This window comes from Diabrotica virgifera, chromosome 8 (assembly GCF_917563875.1).
Source record: "Diabrotica virgifera virgifera chromosome 8, PGI_DIABVI_V3a".
NCBI classification, from domain to species: Eukaryota; Metazoa; Arthropoda; class Insecta; order Coleoptera; family Chrysomelidae; genus Diabrotica; species Diabrotica virgifera.
Window position 1 is genome coordinate 103,459,601 of NC_065450.1, and position 18,474 is coordinate 103,478,074.

Genomic DNA, 18,474 nt, shown 5'->3' on the forward strand with positions numbered 1-18,474 from the left:
TATCAGCTAAAAGGGGAGAAAGACCCATGGCTAAACCATCAGGTCGTCTGTAATATTTATTATTAAATAAGAAAAAGTCTTGAGCTAGACAAGTTTGTAGCAACTGAATAATTGAGTTAGTAGTAGACATAGTAAATTTGCTCTTAGAAGAGAATGGACCAGATTAACGGTTTCCTGTTTGGGGACACAAGTGAATAAGTTGGTGACATCGAATGACAGCATTGTGATGTTGGGATGAAGATTAATTTGTTGGATGTTGTTGACTAGATGACTGGTGTTTTTGACTGAGAAAGGGGTGTCAATTGGTGTCAATCTGGTGCTGACTTCCTTCAGAGGGCCATTCCGGTCAGTTGTCACCTAAACTCGGCCATGTAAGGTTCTACCTACAATTTCCCAACCAATATGGTTGATGTCATGTCAGGGGTTAATCTGGAAATATTTTTAACATCATTTAAAATCGGATAATATAATGTAACCCCAACTGTTTAAAATCGATTTAAGGGTTTTTACCCGTACATTTTTGTGGCTTAAAGCATGTAAACCTGTAAGTATAACTATCTATTCACTTTTTTACCTTTGTCAATATTTAACCTCACGTTTGTTTTACTTATAGAGTTATACTTATTTTAGGTGATAACACTGATGATGGAATATTGATTCCGAAAACGTTTTGTTGTGAAACAGTCCTTTTTAGAGATTTTAAATACAGTGGAACCTCGATTATCTGTCTCTCCATTAACCGTCACCTCTGTTAACCGTCAGGGTACATACAGACGTTGTATTGACTACATAAACAAAAATTTTAATGTAAAAAAATAAAAAAAAAGTTAAATTGATTTGTGATGAGGACACAAACGGCCATCCATTGCTGACAGATAAAGAAATCGTTGAAATGGCAACAAAGGCGGACCCAGATTCAGAAGCTGACACAGGCTTGGAATTTGACTGTAGATATGTTGATGAACCTATTGTAACTGACAAAGATTTGCGTAAATAATCTAGAGAAGCTGCATTGCACATGCAATAATTCATCGAGTGGTATTCTCAACAAGAAGAAGCCAATAAAGTAGATTGCATGATCTTATGCCGATTAAGAAATTCAGCCGTCGCAAAATGCGAAGCAACAGTAAAACAAACAAAGATTTCAGAATATTTTAAACTGATTCGATTGTACGAACACAAATCCCTCTTATATTGTCAAACAAAACATACAAATGAAATTTGAGAGTTGTACTATGAATTTTTAATTTTTTTTTTAATGTTCTGTTAACCGTCTTTTCAAATATCCGTCATACCCTTGGTCCGGTGCCCTGACGAATAATCGAGGTTCTACTGTATACCTTTTACAAGATAAGGTTTTTATTTTTTGTGATTTATGGTATACAGCCAGTACAGGAATTTTTTCTTGTGATATTTTTATTGTCCAACATTATCTGCGTCTTTTACGACTTTTTTATATTTAGTCTGCAGATTTTGTAGGCTCAGGCAGAAAAACATGAGAACGGTAGTAAGCTTACAATATAATATTAAATTCAACCCAAAAATTTGAATAATAACAAACCATATACACAAAGGTGTGTTCTTTTCACGATATTTTAATGTGATATTTTCAATATTACTCCCCCTATTGCACCCACTGAAACAATTACTCATCGTGTTCTCCATTTTTTTTTAACTTTTATCTCTCTCCCACTTAAGTGAAATTTTGCATTTTGACGAAATTGGCCGAACTTTCTATTAACCGTCACTTGCGCGTATTTTTTGGTTGTTGAGTGGCCCCCAATATCACATTATATTGTTTTTCTTGTTTTTTCCCTACGAAACTAATCTCCTAACTAGTTAACTATCTTTTGATTCTGTAATCGTGGCTATATCCTCCGCAAAAGTCAGAACATGACGTTCGTTGTTGAAAATCATATTTTCAGTTTTCCCTTGCCACGTTTAATAATTTTATCTAGATGTTACATGTCTAATGATGTCTGATGTTACCTATATCCAATAATAGACAGTGCACCGCTTAGTCTTAGACCTCTATTTATTTTCAATTCCTTCGAGTTTACCCTCGCGATGCAACTTTAATCGTTTGTCTAATTATCAAGACACTATCGGCAACTTTACTTACTAATTGGTCATCTTGAGCAGTCTTAGTAATTTTTCAGTTACCTATATCAACAGTAGATCTGCTAGCGTTTAATAGATCTCTCTAATTATTGTTATCTTAAGTATTTTTCAAGTGTATAAAGAGCACCAGCCCTATCTAGCATTGATAGAACTTAAATTGTTTGCAACTTTTTCCGGGCTTTTGGTTGTAACGTTTGAAAAAACTCCAACATTAATTTAATATCCCAATTCCCAAAAAGAATGTCTATTTTTTTAATTTATTTTGTGAAGTTCAATATCATTATAAGATCCCAAGCCGACCCTGTATACAGCCATGAAGTATTGCAGCAACATTTCAATGTGTTACAAGATTCCTGTTTATTTGAGACGCAAAAACAGAATTTGTAAGAAGTGTTGACAAAAGTACAGTTCTAATGCGTAGATGAACTTTCTAGAACAAATCTTGAACTGAAAGTTGAGTTCTTGTCAACTAAGCATCCCTAAGGATCAAAATCGCTCGGTACTTCCGTCGTATTTTTCCCAGGTAGTAGCTTCAGAGCGAAGCGCAAATTAGTCCAGCTTTACGTCCCGAGGTGATAGCATCCTGCTCCTCGGCTGGTACTCGCTTGAATTAGGGCGTAGTCCCTTTGTTCCCCGCCGGTAAAATGTAGAATGGTCGCTGTGAAGATCTGAATGTGTGGTGAGTGCTCTGAGAGGATTTTTTCCACATAGTGTTGGATTTGTTATGGAAAATCGAAGCCTCTTGAAGAGTCAAACACGCAGTTCTACAACCCGGCATTGTTGCCCATTGTGTAGAAGTCTTTGTTTGTTCCTGTCCCTATGCATTGTGTAGAAGTCTTTGTTTGTTCCTGTCCCTATGCAAGTTCCAGTTGATTGCCCTGAAAAGTTCCAATTTCCCAGAAGAGCCCCCTTTGTGATTTGTGTATGGAATGTCTACCCCACACCCCACCCTCCAATGATTGCCCTGAAATTGAAGAAAGAAGCCATGTCTTCCCCCTGCCCCCTGTTTGTTGATGAACTCCCACCCTGTAGTTTGTGACTGTGACGAAGAGTTTTTTTGTTTTTAAGGTATGATACGTTTTTTAATTTTACTAAATTTCAAGTGGATAAATTTCTGGTAAATAATTGTATAAAGAAATTTGCTTTCATAATGGTAAAAAAAGGCAGTGACTTATGACATTTGACAGCTACGTCAAATCTTGTGTTGAAATAAATAGGTCAAATTTTATTTGACATATACTGCCCAACAAATTTAATTTTAATTGTTTTGTTTGTAATCATTGTTTTTGTAGTAAAATTTTGAATAAACCTGGTAAGAGTTTAAAGTTTTGAATAAACGTTTTGTAAGTGTATCTACCATTTTATTTCTGTAACCTTGTTTTGGAAAAATTTTAACTAAATTCTAATGCAACTGTGTGTAAGTTTTAGTACAGAAGAAAGAATATGGCATAGAAGCCAGTAAAAGAAAAGATGTTGCCCAGTCTAACCCCAACGAGGAATCAATGATGAATGTCCCCCCATTTGGTACCCCGTAAGTGAGAGAAAATGTCTTAGTAAGTACCCAAATACAAACCAGAGGATTTGTTTCGAACGGCGTCCTTTTTGTTAAATAGTAGAAAGATCCTCTAGTCAGAGTAAGTACCCTTTGTATTTGTTATGGTAGTTTAGTCATCTTAACACCCCTTCACCCTCCCTAACGAATCTACGACCTAGCTCCCGCACAACAAATGAGCTGCCGTCCCGCAACGAGGCTTTATGTGTCTGCTTCTTCTTCTTTAGCCCCATTCTTACCCCCCAGTATCTCTATAGTTAGTTCTTTCCTTGTTCCCATATGAGCAGACATGTAAAACGCTTCAAATTGCGCCCAACGTGTGTGGCTCGACTCATTTTTGGCCTCCTTCCGGCTCCAGTTGTATGTTAAACGCTTCAAATTGCGCCCAACGTGTGGGGCTCTAAACGCTTCAAATGTCGCCCAACGTGTGAGGCCGATTCATTTTTCTGCCTCCTTCAGTATCCAGTAGTTGTCTTGTCCAGTTGAATGCTTCAACTGGCCCCGACAACGTGGGGCGTGTTATTTCTACCCCCTGACCCCATTAGCATGTGCCCACTACCATGTCCTTTTAGCCTCCTTTCGGTCTCATTTGTACTACAACTGTTAGGCAGTGCCCGTCTTGGGTAGCCGATCTCAGTTTGTGGTGCAGGTGTTTCCGATAACATGGAAGCTCGACTCGTGTCATGTTTTGTATGCCCACTGTTACAAGTCTAGCTTGTAGACATGTTCAACTAGTAGTTAGCCTATCTACTAGTCCCCAATGTCTTTAGCCACCCCCCACTTAGTGTTACATTTGTAACGTACACCCTGAAGTTTGACCTGAGTAGATATCGCCCCAGTCTTCCCATGTAGTTTAGCCCAGATTCCTCTTGTCTTGCCCCCCCGAAACTGTTTCATGTCTTTTAGTGCCCCCGAAACTGTTTCAGTCTGTTAGTCCCCATGAAAGAGCCCATTTTTGTAGTTTTTGTTGCAGAATGTTAATAATTTTTCCAAAGAGGTGTAAGTATGTACACATTTTGTTGTGATGTTGATTTGGTCATGCTGTTGATTGTATAGGCATGTACCATTTCATACATCATAGTGTATTTAACTTGTAACCCCATATGTATACTGGTATTGTATTGTATTGTATGTATCGTAGAACAGAATTGTATGTTATTGTAGCGTACTAACTGTATTGTATTGATATTGTACCCATGATGAAAGCATTGAATTGATTTTTTTGAAAGTATTGATGAAATATATAGACAAACAGTTGAATAAAAAAGTAACGTAAAATTTTTTTGAAAATTTTGATTAAAAGTAACGTTAAATATTTTGAATATTGAATCCAATTATGAAGTATAACAGTATGTTGTATTTTTTGCATGTATTCCTATAGATCAACAGTTTTTTTACAGAATAATCGTTTTTTGTGATTTATTGATTTGGTCATTTGATTAGATGTGTGATGTTGTTGGTATGGTCCGTGTATGAGCTTAGCCCCGTATAGTCTGTGTGAGAGTAGTCCCTTGTTTTTCCAGCGAAGCCTATCTCTGTTGGTGTATGTCATGCCACAGGTTAGTTGGAGAAGTCATCCCATTGAGAAGTCATCCCCTTGAGAAGTGGCCCCGTGAAGAAGTGAAGAGGGAAACCGTGGAGAGGCCCCCCACTTCTGTGTTTTTTTCAAGCAGCCAGGAGAAAAGCTGTCACTTTTAGATTTGAAGATAGCGTTCTCTGTCGACACTGTTTGAGAATAACTGTCTTGAAGTGTAGAAGTTAGCCCCTGAAAAAGCCCCCCCCTTGTCTGTGTTGCCCCTTGTTTTTTTTTTTTTTGACTAATCTATCTTTGTAGGTGTCAAAAGGATGCCAGAGGTTAGTTAAAAAGAGCCCGTGAAGTAGTAGTTGAAGTCTCCCCCCCAGTGAAGTAGTTGAAGTCCCCCCGTGAATGAAGTATGTCTTTTTGTATCTGACATGTCACAAGTGTAATACTCGTGATGAAGGAAGTGTTGTTCAGCTATCTGTGAACACTTTCATTAGTAGTCGGAGCAAGAAATGTCTTATCCCGTGTGAGCTCATATAGGAACCAAATTTCAATATTGTTTGTGTTTGTAAGCCCCTGAGTATATCTAGAAGTCAAAAAGTATGTTGTTGTCTGTTTGTTTGTCTATCCCTGTTTTGTCTGGAAGTTTTAGAGCCCATTGTCTGTTGTCCCGTGTTGTCTATTAGCCCGTGTTGTCTATTAGCCCGTGTTGTCTATTAGCCCGTGTTGTCTATTAGCCCGTGTTGTCTGTTAGCCCGTGTCCGTGCTGGAGTTTGATTTTTTTTGGCGAATAGTTAGTTGACCTCTCTTCTCTTTGTTGATTGAAAGTAGGCCAAGAGCAGAAGCTGTGACAAGGCTGGTGAGGTTAGGATCTGGCCGCGTTGAGTACAGGTGAAGCTTGCTTTCGGTCGATAAATGGAAGCGGTTGTTCGTCAGAACTGTCATACTTTCCAATGTCCCTTTGGTCTTCCCCTTGCGTGTTGCTTTCACCCCCTGTTTTGAAAAAGTAGCCCCCCGTTTTGAAAAATAAAGTCCACCCCCAGTCTTGAGAAATGAAATGCCCCCAGTTTTGAAAAGTAAGTCTATCCCCAGTTTTGAAAAGTAAAGCCCAACCCCCCTGTCTTGAAAAATGAAGTCTATCCCCTGTTTCGAAAAGTGAAGTGTAGCCCTGTTTTGAAAATGAAGTCTTTCCCCAGCTTGTGATTTGAAAATGAGAGAGTTGTCTAGTGAACGTTCATGAAAGGTTCTTATGTCCTGGATTGGACTGTTGATTGAAAACGTAATGATGTAGTGTTCTCTATATCATATGTTGCGTTCATTTCCCTTAGTCTTGTTTAAAAAGTTTGATATCCTGTTTGAACCCAGTATACTAGTCTTTTTGGTCTTTTGTTGTTGTCACACATACCCCCTCCCCCTTGTTAGTCTTGTTTTGATTTTAGCCCTTGTTGTTGTCATATACCCCTTTGTCTAGCCCTGTCTTATTTGAATGAGTTGTTGAAGTAAGTTGTTGGTGAGATTTTGTCTCACTGAGGTATTTAGATTGGATTGTCTAAATCCTCATTTTTGCAGAACCGTTGCCAAAATGTCCCGTGAAACTCGCTAGGTGTTAGCTGAGTTTGGGCAGATGTATATCTGTCATATTTTTTTAGTTTTTGAGAACCGCTCGCAGTTAGGCAACGAGGTGACAAGGCTGTGTCTGCCCTGGTATGTCACTTGTGTTACTGCTGTGGATGTCAGCGAGGTCCACACAGGGCACAAGTTTAGTTTCTTTCCCAAGGCACAGAAACTCTTGTCACCTACAGTTCTTTGTAGAGTCAAGAAACATTTAAGTCTACTCGACTTTAAAGAGTCTGGCGATTGATGGCACGCTAGCCCAATCCCTAACGACTTTTTTGTTTTGTTTAATCCCCACTAGCCATTATCTAAATATTTTGATATTGTTGTCCTGTCACACCTAAGATGTCCGTGTTGGATTTTTTTCTGTTTGTTATCGAAAACTGGATAATCTTATCCAGGTTTCTCTTTTGCGCGGAGGCTTTGTAACGTTTGAAAAAACTCCAACATTAATTTAATATCCCAATTCCCAAAAAGAATGTCTATTTTTTTAATTTATTTTGTGAAGTTCAATATCATTATAAGATCCCAAGCCGACCCTGTATACAGCCATGAAGTATTGCAGCAACATTTCAATGTGTTACAAGATTCCTGTTTATTTGAGACGCAAAAACAGAATTTGTAAGAAGTGTTGACAAAAGTACAGTTCTAATGCGTAGATGAACTTTCTAGAACAAATCTTGAACTGAAAGTTGAGTTCTTGTCAACTAAGCATCCCTAAGGATCAAAATCGCTCGGTACTTCCGTCGTATTTTTCCCAGGTAGTAGCTTCAGAGCGAAGCGCAAATTAGTCCAGCTTTACGTCCCGAGGTGATAGCATCCTGCTCCTCGGCTGGTACTCGCTTGAATTAGGGCGTAGTCCCTTTGTTCCCCGCCGGTAAAATGTAGAATGGTCGCTGTGAAGATCTGAATGTGTGGTGAGTGCTCTGAGAGGATTTTTTCCACATAGTGTTGGATTTGTTATGGAAAATCGAAGCCTCTTGAAGAGTCAAACACGCAGTTCTACAACCCGGCATTGTTGCCCATTGTGTAGAAGTCTTTGTTTGTTCCTGTCCCTATGCATTGTGTAGAAGTCTTTGTTTGTTCCTGTCCCTATGCAAGTTCCAGTTGATTGCCCTGAAAAGTTCCAATTTCCCAGAAGAGCCCCCTTTGTGATTTGTGTATGGAATGTCTACCCCACACCCCACCCTCCAATGATTGCCCTGAAATTGAAGAAAGAAGCCATGTCTTCCCCCTGCCCCCTGTTTGTTGATGAACTCCCACCCTGTAGTTTGTGACTGTGACGAAGAGTTTTTTTGTTTTTAAGGTATGATACGTTTTTTAATTTTACTAAATTTCAAGTGGATAAATTTCTGGTAAATAATTGTATAAAGAAATTTGCTTTCATAATGGTAAAAAAAGGCAGTGACTTATGACATTTGACAGCTACGTCAAATCTTGTGTTGAAATAAATAGGTCAAATTTTATTTGACATATACTGCCCAACAAATTTAATTTTAATTGTTTTGTTTGTAATCATTGTTTTTGTAGTAAAATTTTGAATAAACCTGGTAAGAGTTTAAAGTTTTGAATAAACGTTTTGTAAGTGTATCTACCATTTTATTTCTGTAACCTTGTTTTGGAAAAATTTTAACTAAATTCTAATGCAACTGTGTGTAAGTTTTAGTACAGAAGAAAGAATATGGCATAGAAGCCAGTAAAAGAAAAGATGTTGCCCAGTCTAACCCCAACGAGGAATCAATGATGAATGTCCCCCCATTTGGTACCCCGTAAGTGAGAGAAAATGTCTTAGTAAGTACCCAAATACAAACCAGAGGATTTGTTTCGAACGGCGTCCTTTTTGTTAAATAGTAGAAAGATCCTCTAGTCAGAGTAAGTACCCTTTGTATTTGTTATGGTAGTTTAGTCATCTTAACACCCCTTCACCCTCCCTAACGAATCTACGACCTAGCTCCCGCACAACAAATGAGCTGCCGTCCCGCAACGAGGCTTTATGTGTCTGCTTCTTCTTCTTTAGCCCCATTCTTACCCCCCAGTATCTCTATAGTTAGTTCTTTCCTTGTTCCCATATGAGCAGACATGTAAAACGCTTCATGGTCCGTTACTCCAATATTATTTCTGAAACCGGCTCCTAATAAACCGTGAGAAAACTTTAAAGACTTTGAGTTAAAGAAACAGAGTCCTTCATTTGCTTTGAGCCAGAGAGAAGCAGAGTTAAAGTCCGCGCTCACTTGTCCGGAACAACAAGCAACGAAATGAACCTAAACGATCGGCATTTTAATATCTTCGTGTATTCACATGACTCAGCGCCTACTTTACGGAAACGGACTACAACGATTCACACTGAAACCCGCCGAAATCTTCGAAGATAATATTTTCGCCGTAACGCTTGTTTCACACACTAAGAATTTTTCTCGAGAACGAGAACCTTTCTCCCTTCACCGCCCTTCACTTTCACCCAACGTTTCAAGTCATCTCACGTTCAAAATTCTTAGTGTGTGAAAAAAGCGTTAAACTTTAGACTGTAGTGCAGCGTAGCGATTCGATGCAGAGTGAATAGTTAGCGGCTACGACAACAAAAATAATCGGAAAATATGGCGAGGGTAGTCCAAGGGTCGAATACCTACATTTTAATGTAACCAGATGTAAATATGTTGAATTCAATATGTTGCTGTCGGTTATTTCTTCTTCTGTAATGTCAACTTTTGACATATCAATTCGATCTATCAAGTCGTCCCTGCCATTTCCATCTATCGAATGTAAAAAGTGGTACTTTTCAGGAGAGCAAAATAACTCTTTTTTAGTGACTCCTAAATCAGCGCATTGACAAATGGGAAAATTTTTATCTTTTTTGTATGTAATGTTTACCTAATCCTTGTTAGATTGATAACAAATTTGAACTGCTTATCATTTTTTTCTTTCCAAAAAATCACATTCGTTACTTTACTTTTTGTATTAATCAAAGATTTGTTTCGGTCCGATGTTTCAAAGTAGCGAATGTATAATAGCGAATAACTGTATAATCAAATAATGAAAATCCGTTAAAATGAAATCATAAACTGCCTCACAAAAATTTCTTGGAAGCGATACTGAAACAAAATTCGCACAAATTGTAAACACGTGCATTTTGTTCTTCTCAGCAGTTTAGTATTTGCGACAGTTTATAACACACAGTTTATGCGACACATTCGACATTTAGCGTTGTATAAAATATACCTTTAGTTATTAGATATATTTATACAAAACGAAAGTATCGAATAATAAAATTTTCATCAGTTTGCAGTCAACCAAATGGAAAAATGTTCATATTCGATAGTTTAGACAGCATATTTCCCGTGCTCCTAATCAAGCTACAATAACGAGAACTTACCACAAGATGTATCACATAAAATGCGAAGACAAGGTATCGAATCTGAAAAACCCGATTTTTCACATTCGATAGTTGGAAATGGTAGGGACGAAGTTATATCATCTTGTAGATCTCGCTAAGATAAACACAATGGCTTCTTACCAAAGTATATTAGGTATATTAGTATTTTTAAGTAATTTGTTTTTGTATTGAATTTATATTCAAAAATGGGTCAATATATTTTTTTATTTTATTTATAATGTAATACATACAATGTGTAAGACATGAGATGCATACAAATAATGGTAAGAAAAACAATAAGTTAAGGTATTACTGATTGAAATCAGAAAATAAAGTAGCAAATTCACTTTCCGTGTTTCGTTTTTTACAAATTTCATGCACCCATTTATTATGTTCCTTTTTGAAAGTTTATTTTGTTGTTCCTCTTGAGCGCACAACAAACTAACAATAATCTACACTACGTACATACACGAATTGTATTATTTTATATAAACGGCATTGCTTTGTTTCTAGAAAACAAGCGCCCGCACTACAGATTTTGTTATAACTTATTATTTACTGCTCTTCGTTCTAATGTAGTTAAGTTTCTGTAGAAGCAGTGACAACGAATAATAGTGAAAAGCTGCATTACGACTTGTAGTGTCATTGTTAAAAATAACATAAAAATTGCAGGAAGGCATTGCGAGGAAACAAAATGACGCAACGTAGTTGTAAATACAACAAATTGTGAGTTTACAGTAGAAAAGGAATTGTAAATTGGGCGTGGCAGACGTGGCGAGAGTTTCTTTGTTAGAATATGAATCATGACTGAGTTTTAGTTTATGTACAATACGACTTAATAAGAAAAAAATAAAGGAGAACCATTTATAGACTTTTGCAGTTAAAATAATCTGATAATTAATTCACTTTTTTCCAACACAAATGATTGCATAACGCAAGAACCATATTATCATGCCCGCACCGTTCCAGCACGTAGCGTAGTCTCCGAAAAACCTGATTTTACAAAGAGTTGTCTGATACTATACGCTCCGGACAGTATGAATTGTTCATATTTAAAACCATTAAAATCAATATTTTTCGGAAACGAAACGCTACGTGCTGGAACGGTGCGGGCATGATAATATATGATTCTTGCTTTAAGGTACATTGGAAAAGTCAAAAGCAGAGGAGAAATATCAATTATAGGATCCACACAATGGACCGGTTCGTCGGCGACTCCGCTTCTGCTATGAGCGATCGGCATAGCAATATACAGTGAGCATGTAAAGGTTGGAATAAATTCATTTTTTCGTGAATGAGTGATTTTGGAAATAAATGCCGAAAGAGGTCGACTTTTATTTTGAAATTATGATTTTCTGGCATATCATACTAGTGACGTCATCCATCTGACAGGTGTGATGACATAATCGATGATTTTTTTAAATGGGAGTAGGGGTCGTGTGATAGCTCATTTGAAAGGTTATTTAATTCACTATTTAGCAATATAAACATTAATATAATGTATTTATAGTTTCTTTTTATTAATATAATTATTTACACAGGGTGTCCAAAAACATTTTTTTAAATTAAATTAATTAAGACAAAAAAAAGAATGTATGTAATTTATTTTAATTCAAAACACATTTTACTGCTGTCAGAAAACAGAAAAAAATTTTATTTAACAAATAAATATTGTTTTCGCATAAACTCAATGTTAGGATTTTTATTTTTTAATGTTTTAGTAACTAGTTTTGTTTTGTACTCAGTAGTTGGTAGAACTGAATTTTGACATGAAAGCGAAGAAGAAATTTGACATGACAGATATAACCAAAAATTTATTATAAAAATCATGTATCCATGTGTGTAAATAAATAAACATACAAAAACCAAATCTATAATCATCATACAATCCAGTACCCTATGGAATACAAAAAACACAACATTTGTTGACCCTTCGAGCGTGATAAATTCTGAAACAGCTATTTTCCAAAAATATCCACAAGAAATTCAGATTGAAGTCTTCTACATATACACACAGGAGGTCATCCAGTAAGTCATTCATTCTATTTCCTATTTTTAACCTTACTGATTACATCCTATTATTCACATTTTAGAGGCTTTAATCAATAACCATGTCTGATTTAACAAAATGTATTAGAACTAGGGGTTCAGTTAAAAAGCGGTTAACTTTTTTAGAAAGGTTTATAGACCTTATAAAAACATCAGAACCAAATAACAAACCTTCATTAACTGATGCTACAATTAGGATTAATGAATTAGAATTAATAGATAAAGATTTTGAAATCATTCAATTAGAAATAGAGGTAAATTGTCCTGAACAACAGCTGGAGGAAAACTATAAGGAGAGAGAACAATTTAAAAAGCGTTATTATGATACTCTAAGTTTTCTTAAGACATACATAGAAAGTATGTCTGCTAATCCAACGAGTAACAATTCGTTAAGTTGTAATAGTTATAATAAAGATCCATTACAAAACATTATCATACCTAAAGCTAAACTTCAAATTTTCAAAGGTGAATATGACATGTGGTTGGAGTTTAAAAGTAATTACCTTTCAACAATACATGAGAATGCAGTGTTGACAGATTCTCAAAAATTTTCTTTGTTGAGGGCATCGCTAGAAGGTTACGCAAAAAGTTTAATCGATCAAATTCCATTCACTGATAATTTGTATCAAGAAGCTTGGAAAACATTGCTAGACAGGTTTGACAAAAAGTATTTTTTAGTAGATAGTCATTTAAATTCAATTCTTAACATAGAGCCTTGTTCGAAAGAATCTTCAACAAGTTTTCGTAGCCTATTAGACAATGTATCAAAAAATCTTGTATCTTTGCAAAACATAGGTATTGGCAAAGACCAGTTGTGGGATTTTCTGATCATACATTTAGTTTCATCCAAATTAGATAAAAATACTTTTAGAAAGTGGAAAGAGACAAAATTTAGAGGTGAACTTCCTAACATGGAAGAATTCTTAGACTTTCTTAAAGCAAAAGCAGACTTATTAGAAATCATACACAACACTACAAATGTAAACATTAATTCTAGTTCTAATATAAAACCAAACAAAACAAAAAATCATTCACATTTTAATTTAGCAGTTTCCAGCAATTCAAATAATAATTACAAAAAATGTAACTTTTGTAAAAAGAATAACCAATTCAAATAATAATTACAAAAAATGTAACTTTTGTAAAAAGAATAACCATACAATATACAGTTGCTCTGACTTCTTAAAACTAAACGTCACTCAAAGAAAAGAATCAATTTCACAACTACAGTTGTGTGAAAACTGTCTGAGGACAGGACACAAGGTTGAATCATGCTATTTAGGGCCTTGTAAAAAATGCAATGGAAAACATAATTCATTGATTCATGAACAATCCATTAATCCAATACCTACTAATTTATTCATACAACCTCAAGATTCAAATACACAAATTCTGTCATCCACTGTAGGCTTTTATGTGAAAGATACTATAGGCAACCAGCATTACTGTCGAGCTCTATTAGACAGTGGTTCGCAAAATAATTTAATCACACAAGGGTTTTGCAACAAAATTGGCATACCTTTAATATATTCAAAACTATCTATAGTTGGAATTAATCAAGTAACTTCACATCTATCAAAAAAATGCAATTTAACTATTTTTTCTAGAGTTGATAATTATCAAACAACAATTTCATGTTATGTAATTTCCAACATATGCAGTGAAATTCCTGCAGAAAAACTAATCCACCCATCCTTAATTATCCCTAAAAATATTCAATTATCAGATGAACAATTTTTTGAACCTGGAGATATTGATATGCTTATAGGTGCAGACCTTTTTTGGGACCTTCTAACAGAAGGAAAAATATATCTTGGTAACGGATTACCTATTTTACAAAATACTAAACTAGGCTGGGTTGTTTCAGGAAAAAGTCTTGTATCAACTTCGTTATCCAGATGCAATTTTGCAAACACAATTTATTCAGAAGATGCTCAATTAAAAAGATTTTGGGAACTAGAAGAAGTACCTGTAAATTCGGTCTTGCCAAAAGATGAATCAGATTGTGAAAATCATTTTCACAGAAATACTACTAGAAATGAAGAAGGTCGTTTCGTAGTAAAGTTATCGTTAAAACTATCTCCTGATGTATTAGGGGATTCATTCAATGCAGCATGTACCAGGTTTATAAATCTAGAGAAAAGATTTAATCAAAACAACAATTTTCAAATTCAATATTCACAATTTATTAAAGAATATATTTCATTAAATCATATGACTAAGATAGATATGTCACAAGACGATCCCAATAAAACATACTATTATTTACCACATCATGGTGTTCTCAAAGAAGAAAGTATCACAACAAAACTACGTGTAGTTTTTGATGGTAGCTGTGCTTCTTCTACAGGCTATTCATTAAACGATTTACAATACATTGGTCCAAAAGTCCAAAATGACATCATCAGTATTTTATTAAGATTTAGAATGTTTAGATATGTAGTTTCTGCAGACATTACAAAAATGTATAGACAAATTTTAATTCACAATGATCATAAGTCATTGCAAAGAATTGTTTGGAGAGATAATCCAGATCGAGACCTTTCCATTTATGAGCTAAATACAGTGACTTATGGAACAACTTCAGCTCCATATTTAGCAATAAAATGTTTACAAACATTAGCTCAAGAACATATAAATTCATTTCCATTAGCATCACAAACAATTCTAAAAGACTTTTATGTAGATGATCTACTCACTGGTTCTAATAGTATGTCTGAATTAATTCAAACATGTCAAGAAGTTTCATTCATTCTAAACTCTGCTGGATTTCCTCTTAGAAAATGGACTGCTAACAATCCAAATATTCTTCAAACTATTTCCAGTAACGATGATTCATTAGCCACATTAAAATTAGGACAAAATGATGCTTCAAAAACATTAGGTATTTACTGGTACAGTCAATTAGATGTTTTAAAGTATTCAATTAATAATAATATTAATCCATTAACAAGTTCACTTACAAAAAGACAAGTACTCTCAGATATAGCACAAATTTATGATCCATTAGGTTTAATCAGCCCTTGTATAATTCTAGGAAAAATAATGATCCAAAAATTATGGTCACTAAACATGGAATGGGATAAACCCATTCCAGAAGATCTATCTTTACAATGGCAACAGTTTAGAACTGAATTGTCAGAATTAAATCAATTATCCATTCCTAGATATGTTATAAAAAATGAGTATAAATTGATAGAGATCCATGGTTTTTGTGATGCATCTCGTGATGCATATGCTGCATGCATTTTTGCACGCAGTTCAAATTCGCAAGGAGAATTTCATGTACAATTATTATGCTCAAAAACCAAGGTAGCACCACTTAAGTTATTAACAATTCCAAGATTGGAATTATCTGCAGCCTTATTACTGGCACAATTATCTATTCAAGTAAAAACATCACTATTCAACCTTCCTAATGATATACCATTTTACTATTGGTCTGATTCACAGGTAGTGTTGATTAAAAACAGATCCAAACCCTCTAGAAATTTTTGTGGGCAATAGAGTTGCAAAAATTCAAAATTTAACCTCTATCTCAAATTGTAGTTATATTAATACAAAATCAAATCCTGCCGATGTTGCCTCCAGAGGCATACTACCAAACAAATTAAAATACCACCATATATGGTGGACAGGGCCAGAGTTTTTATGTGAACCAAACAGTCAATGGCCTCAATATTCATTTAACATATCCAAATCAAACTTACCAGAATTAAAAAGAATTCCTACAACAATTCTTTCAAACATTTCTGTCAATTCATTAGAAATATTTACAAAGTTTTCTAGTTATTTAAAGTTAGTCAGAACAATTGCATATTGTAAAAGATTTATTTATAATTCAAAAAATAAGGATGATCGACATTTAGGTCCATTACAAGCAATGGAAGTTGATCAAGCACTGCTAACATTAATCAAACTAGCTCAAAAGGATTCATTTAATGACACACTTACTCTTTTATCTCATAAATCATTACCCCATAACCATAAATTATCTTCTTTATGTCCATTTTTGGATGAGCAAGGTATCCTTCGTGTAGGGGGACGATTAAAATGTACTAACTTACAAAGACATATTCAACATCCTATCCTTATATCTTCAAATGATCCATTTACTAAACTAATTTTTATTCATAAACATAACTATTTATTACATCTAGGGCCACAATTACTTTTGGCAACAGTCAGACAAAAATATTGGCCTATTGGGGGAAAAATTCTTGCCAAGAAAATTGTCAAGAATTGTATTCAGTGTTTTAGACACAAGCCAGTTGCATCCATTGCCCCTATGGGTAGCTTACCTAATAATAGAATTTCACCATCTTTTCCATTTCAAGTCACTGGGATAGATTATGCAGGTCCATATAACATAAAAGACAGAAAGGGAAGAGGTGCAAAAACAACAAAAGGTTACATTTGTGTGTTTGTATGTTTTGTAACTAAAGCTATTCACCTTGAACTCATCTCAGATATGACAACAGAATGTTTTATAGCATGTCTGCGAAGATTTGTCTCACGTCGGGGAATACCCAACCACATTTATTCTGATAATGGTAAAACATTTCAAGGTGCATATAATGAACTCAATGAATTGTACACATTTATTCAAAATAATCATAATATATTAATAGATTATGCAACTAGCAATAATATAAGTTGGCATTTCTCTCCTCCTTACAGTCCTAACTTCGGTGGCTTATGGGAAGCCGCAATTAAATCAATGAAACATCATCTTAAACGAACTCTATTTAATTCTATTTTAACCTATGAAGAGTTTTTAACTCTCATAACTCAAATTGAGGGGATTTTAACTTCAAGACCGCTCTATGCAATTTCAGATGACCCAAATGATTACGAGCCTCTGACTCCTTCCCACTTCCTTTTGGGCCATCCTATTACTTCTCTTCCTTCCTTAGACTTACTGGAAGTAGCAGAAAACAGAATCACAAGACTCCAAGCTGTTCAACGTTTGCAACAACAATTTTGGAATCGATTTTCAAAAGAATACATCAGCCAGCTCCACCAATTATATAAATGGAAATCTCCACAGTCAAAACTTTCAGTTGGGAGTCTGGTATTAATCCGTAATGACCACTTACCACCACAAAAATGGCAACTAGAACGAATTTTGCAGCTGATTCCTGGTCCAGATGGTATTCACCGAGTATCCCTTGTGTCCACTACAAAAGGTGTCTTAAAACGATCTGTGAGACATCTACATCCACTACCTCTTCAAGATGAAGCCTCTTCAAGTGAAAATTAGTAAAGACAACTGTGACTGTATGTTGTGAACTTTACATTGTGTATTTTGAAGTTTCCCTTCAAAGGGGGGCCATGTTAGGATTTTTATTTTTTAATGTTTTAGTAACTAGTTTTGTTTTGTACTCAGTAGTTGGTAGAACTGAATTTTGACATGAAAGCGAAGAAGAAATTTGACATGACAGATATAACCAAAAAATTATTATAAAAATCATGTATCCATGTGTGTAAATAAATAAACATACAAAAACCAAATCTATAATCATCATCCAATCCAGTACCCTATGGAATACAAAAAACACAACACTCAATGTTAAAGCTGCCACCCACCTACCTCTTAGCAGTTTGGACATTTAATTTAAGCGAAAAGCAATGTTTATTCAAGAAACAAACATTTTTTTTTGTTTTCTGGCAGCAGTAAAATGTATTTTGAATTCAATAACTTACATAATACATTCTTCTTTTTGTCTGAATTAATTTAATTCAAAAAATGTTTTTTGGACACCCTGTGTAAATAATTATGTTAATGTTTATATTACTGAATAAAGAATTTAATATCCTTTCAAATGAGTTATCACAAGAGCCCTATTCTCATTTTAAAAAAGCATTGATTACGTCATCACGCCTAGATGGATGACGTCACTAGTATGATATATATGCCAAAAAACCCAAATTTCAAAATAAAAATCGACGAGTTTCGGGATTTTTTTCCAAATTCGTCCATTGTCGAGAAAATGAATTTATTCCAACCTTTACGTGCTCACTGTATACTGTATAGTCCATTCCAGGAGATACTATTATTCTGTTTAAGCCCATGATTTAATTCCCACATTTCAAATGGTTTTTCAAAACTTATCCAGTTTTCTCTGGATACTATGTTTGGTATCTTGCCTGTAGGATATTTTGTTATTTAATTTACTATTTTATTCGGGAATAAGCCACAATTTTAGTTTGAATTAAGTTTAGTTGACGCTTCGATTTCCACTT

The 18,474-nt window shown here is 34.9% G+C and overlaps 1 protein-coding gene and 1 long non-coding RNA gene across 5 annotated transcripts in view; one reads left to right on the top strand and one right to left on the bottom strand.

Moving 5' to 3' along the window:
- The window catches only part of LOC114341142 (afadin), a 1,043,753-nt gene that overhangs the window by 518,724 nt on the left and 506,555 nt on the right, over positions 1–18,474 (bottom strand). The window lies entirely within an intron of this gene.
- LOC126890073 (uncharacterized) lies at positions 2,315–8,399 on the top strand. Its single transcript, XR_007700277.1, has 2 exons — positions 2,315–2,947; positions 7,911–8,399. It is a non-coding gene; the product is annotated as an uncharacterized LOC126890073 (long non-coding RNA).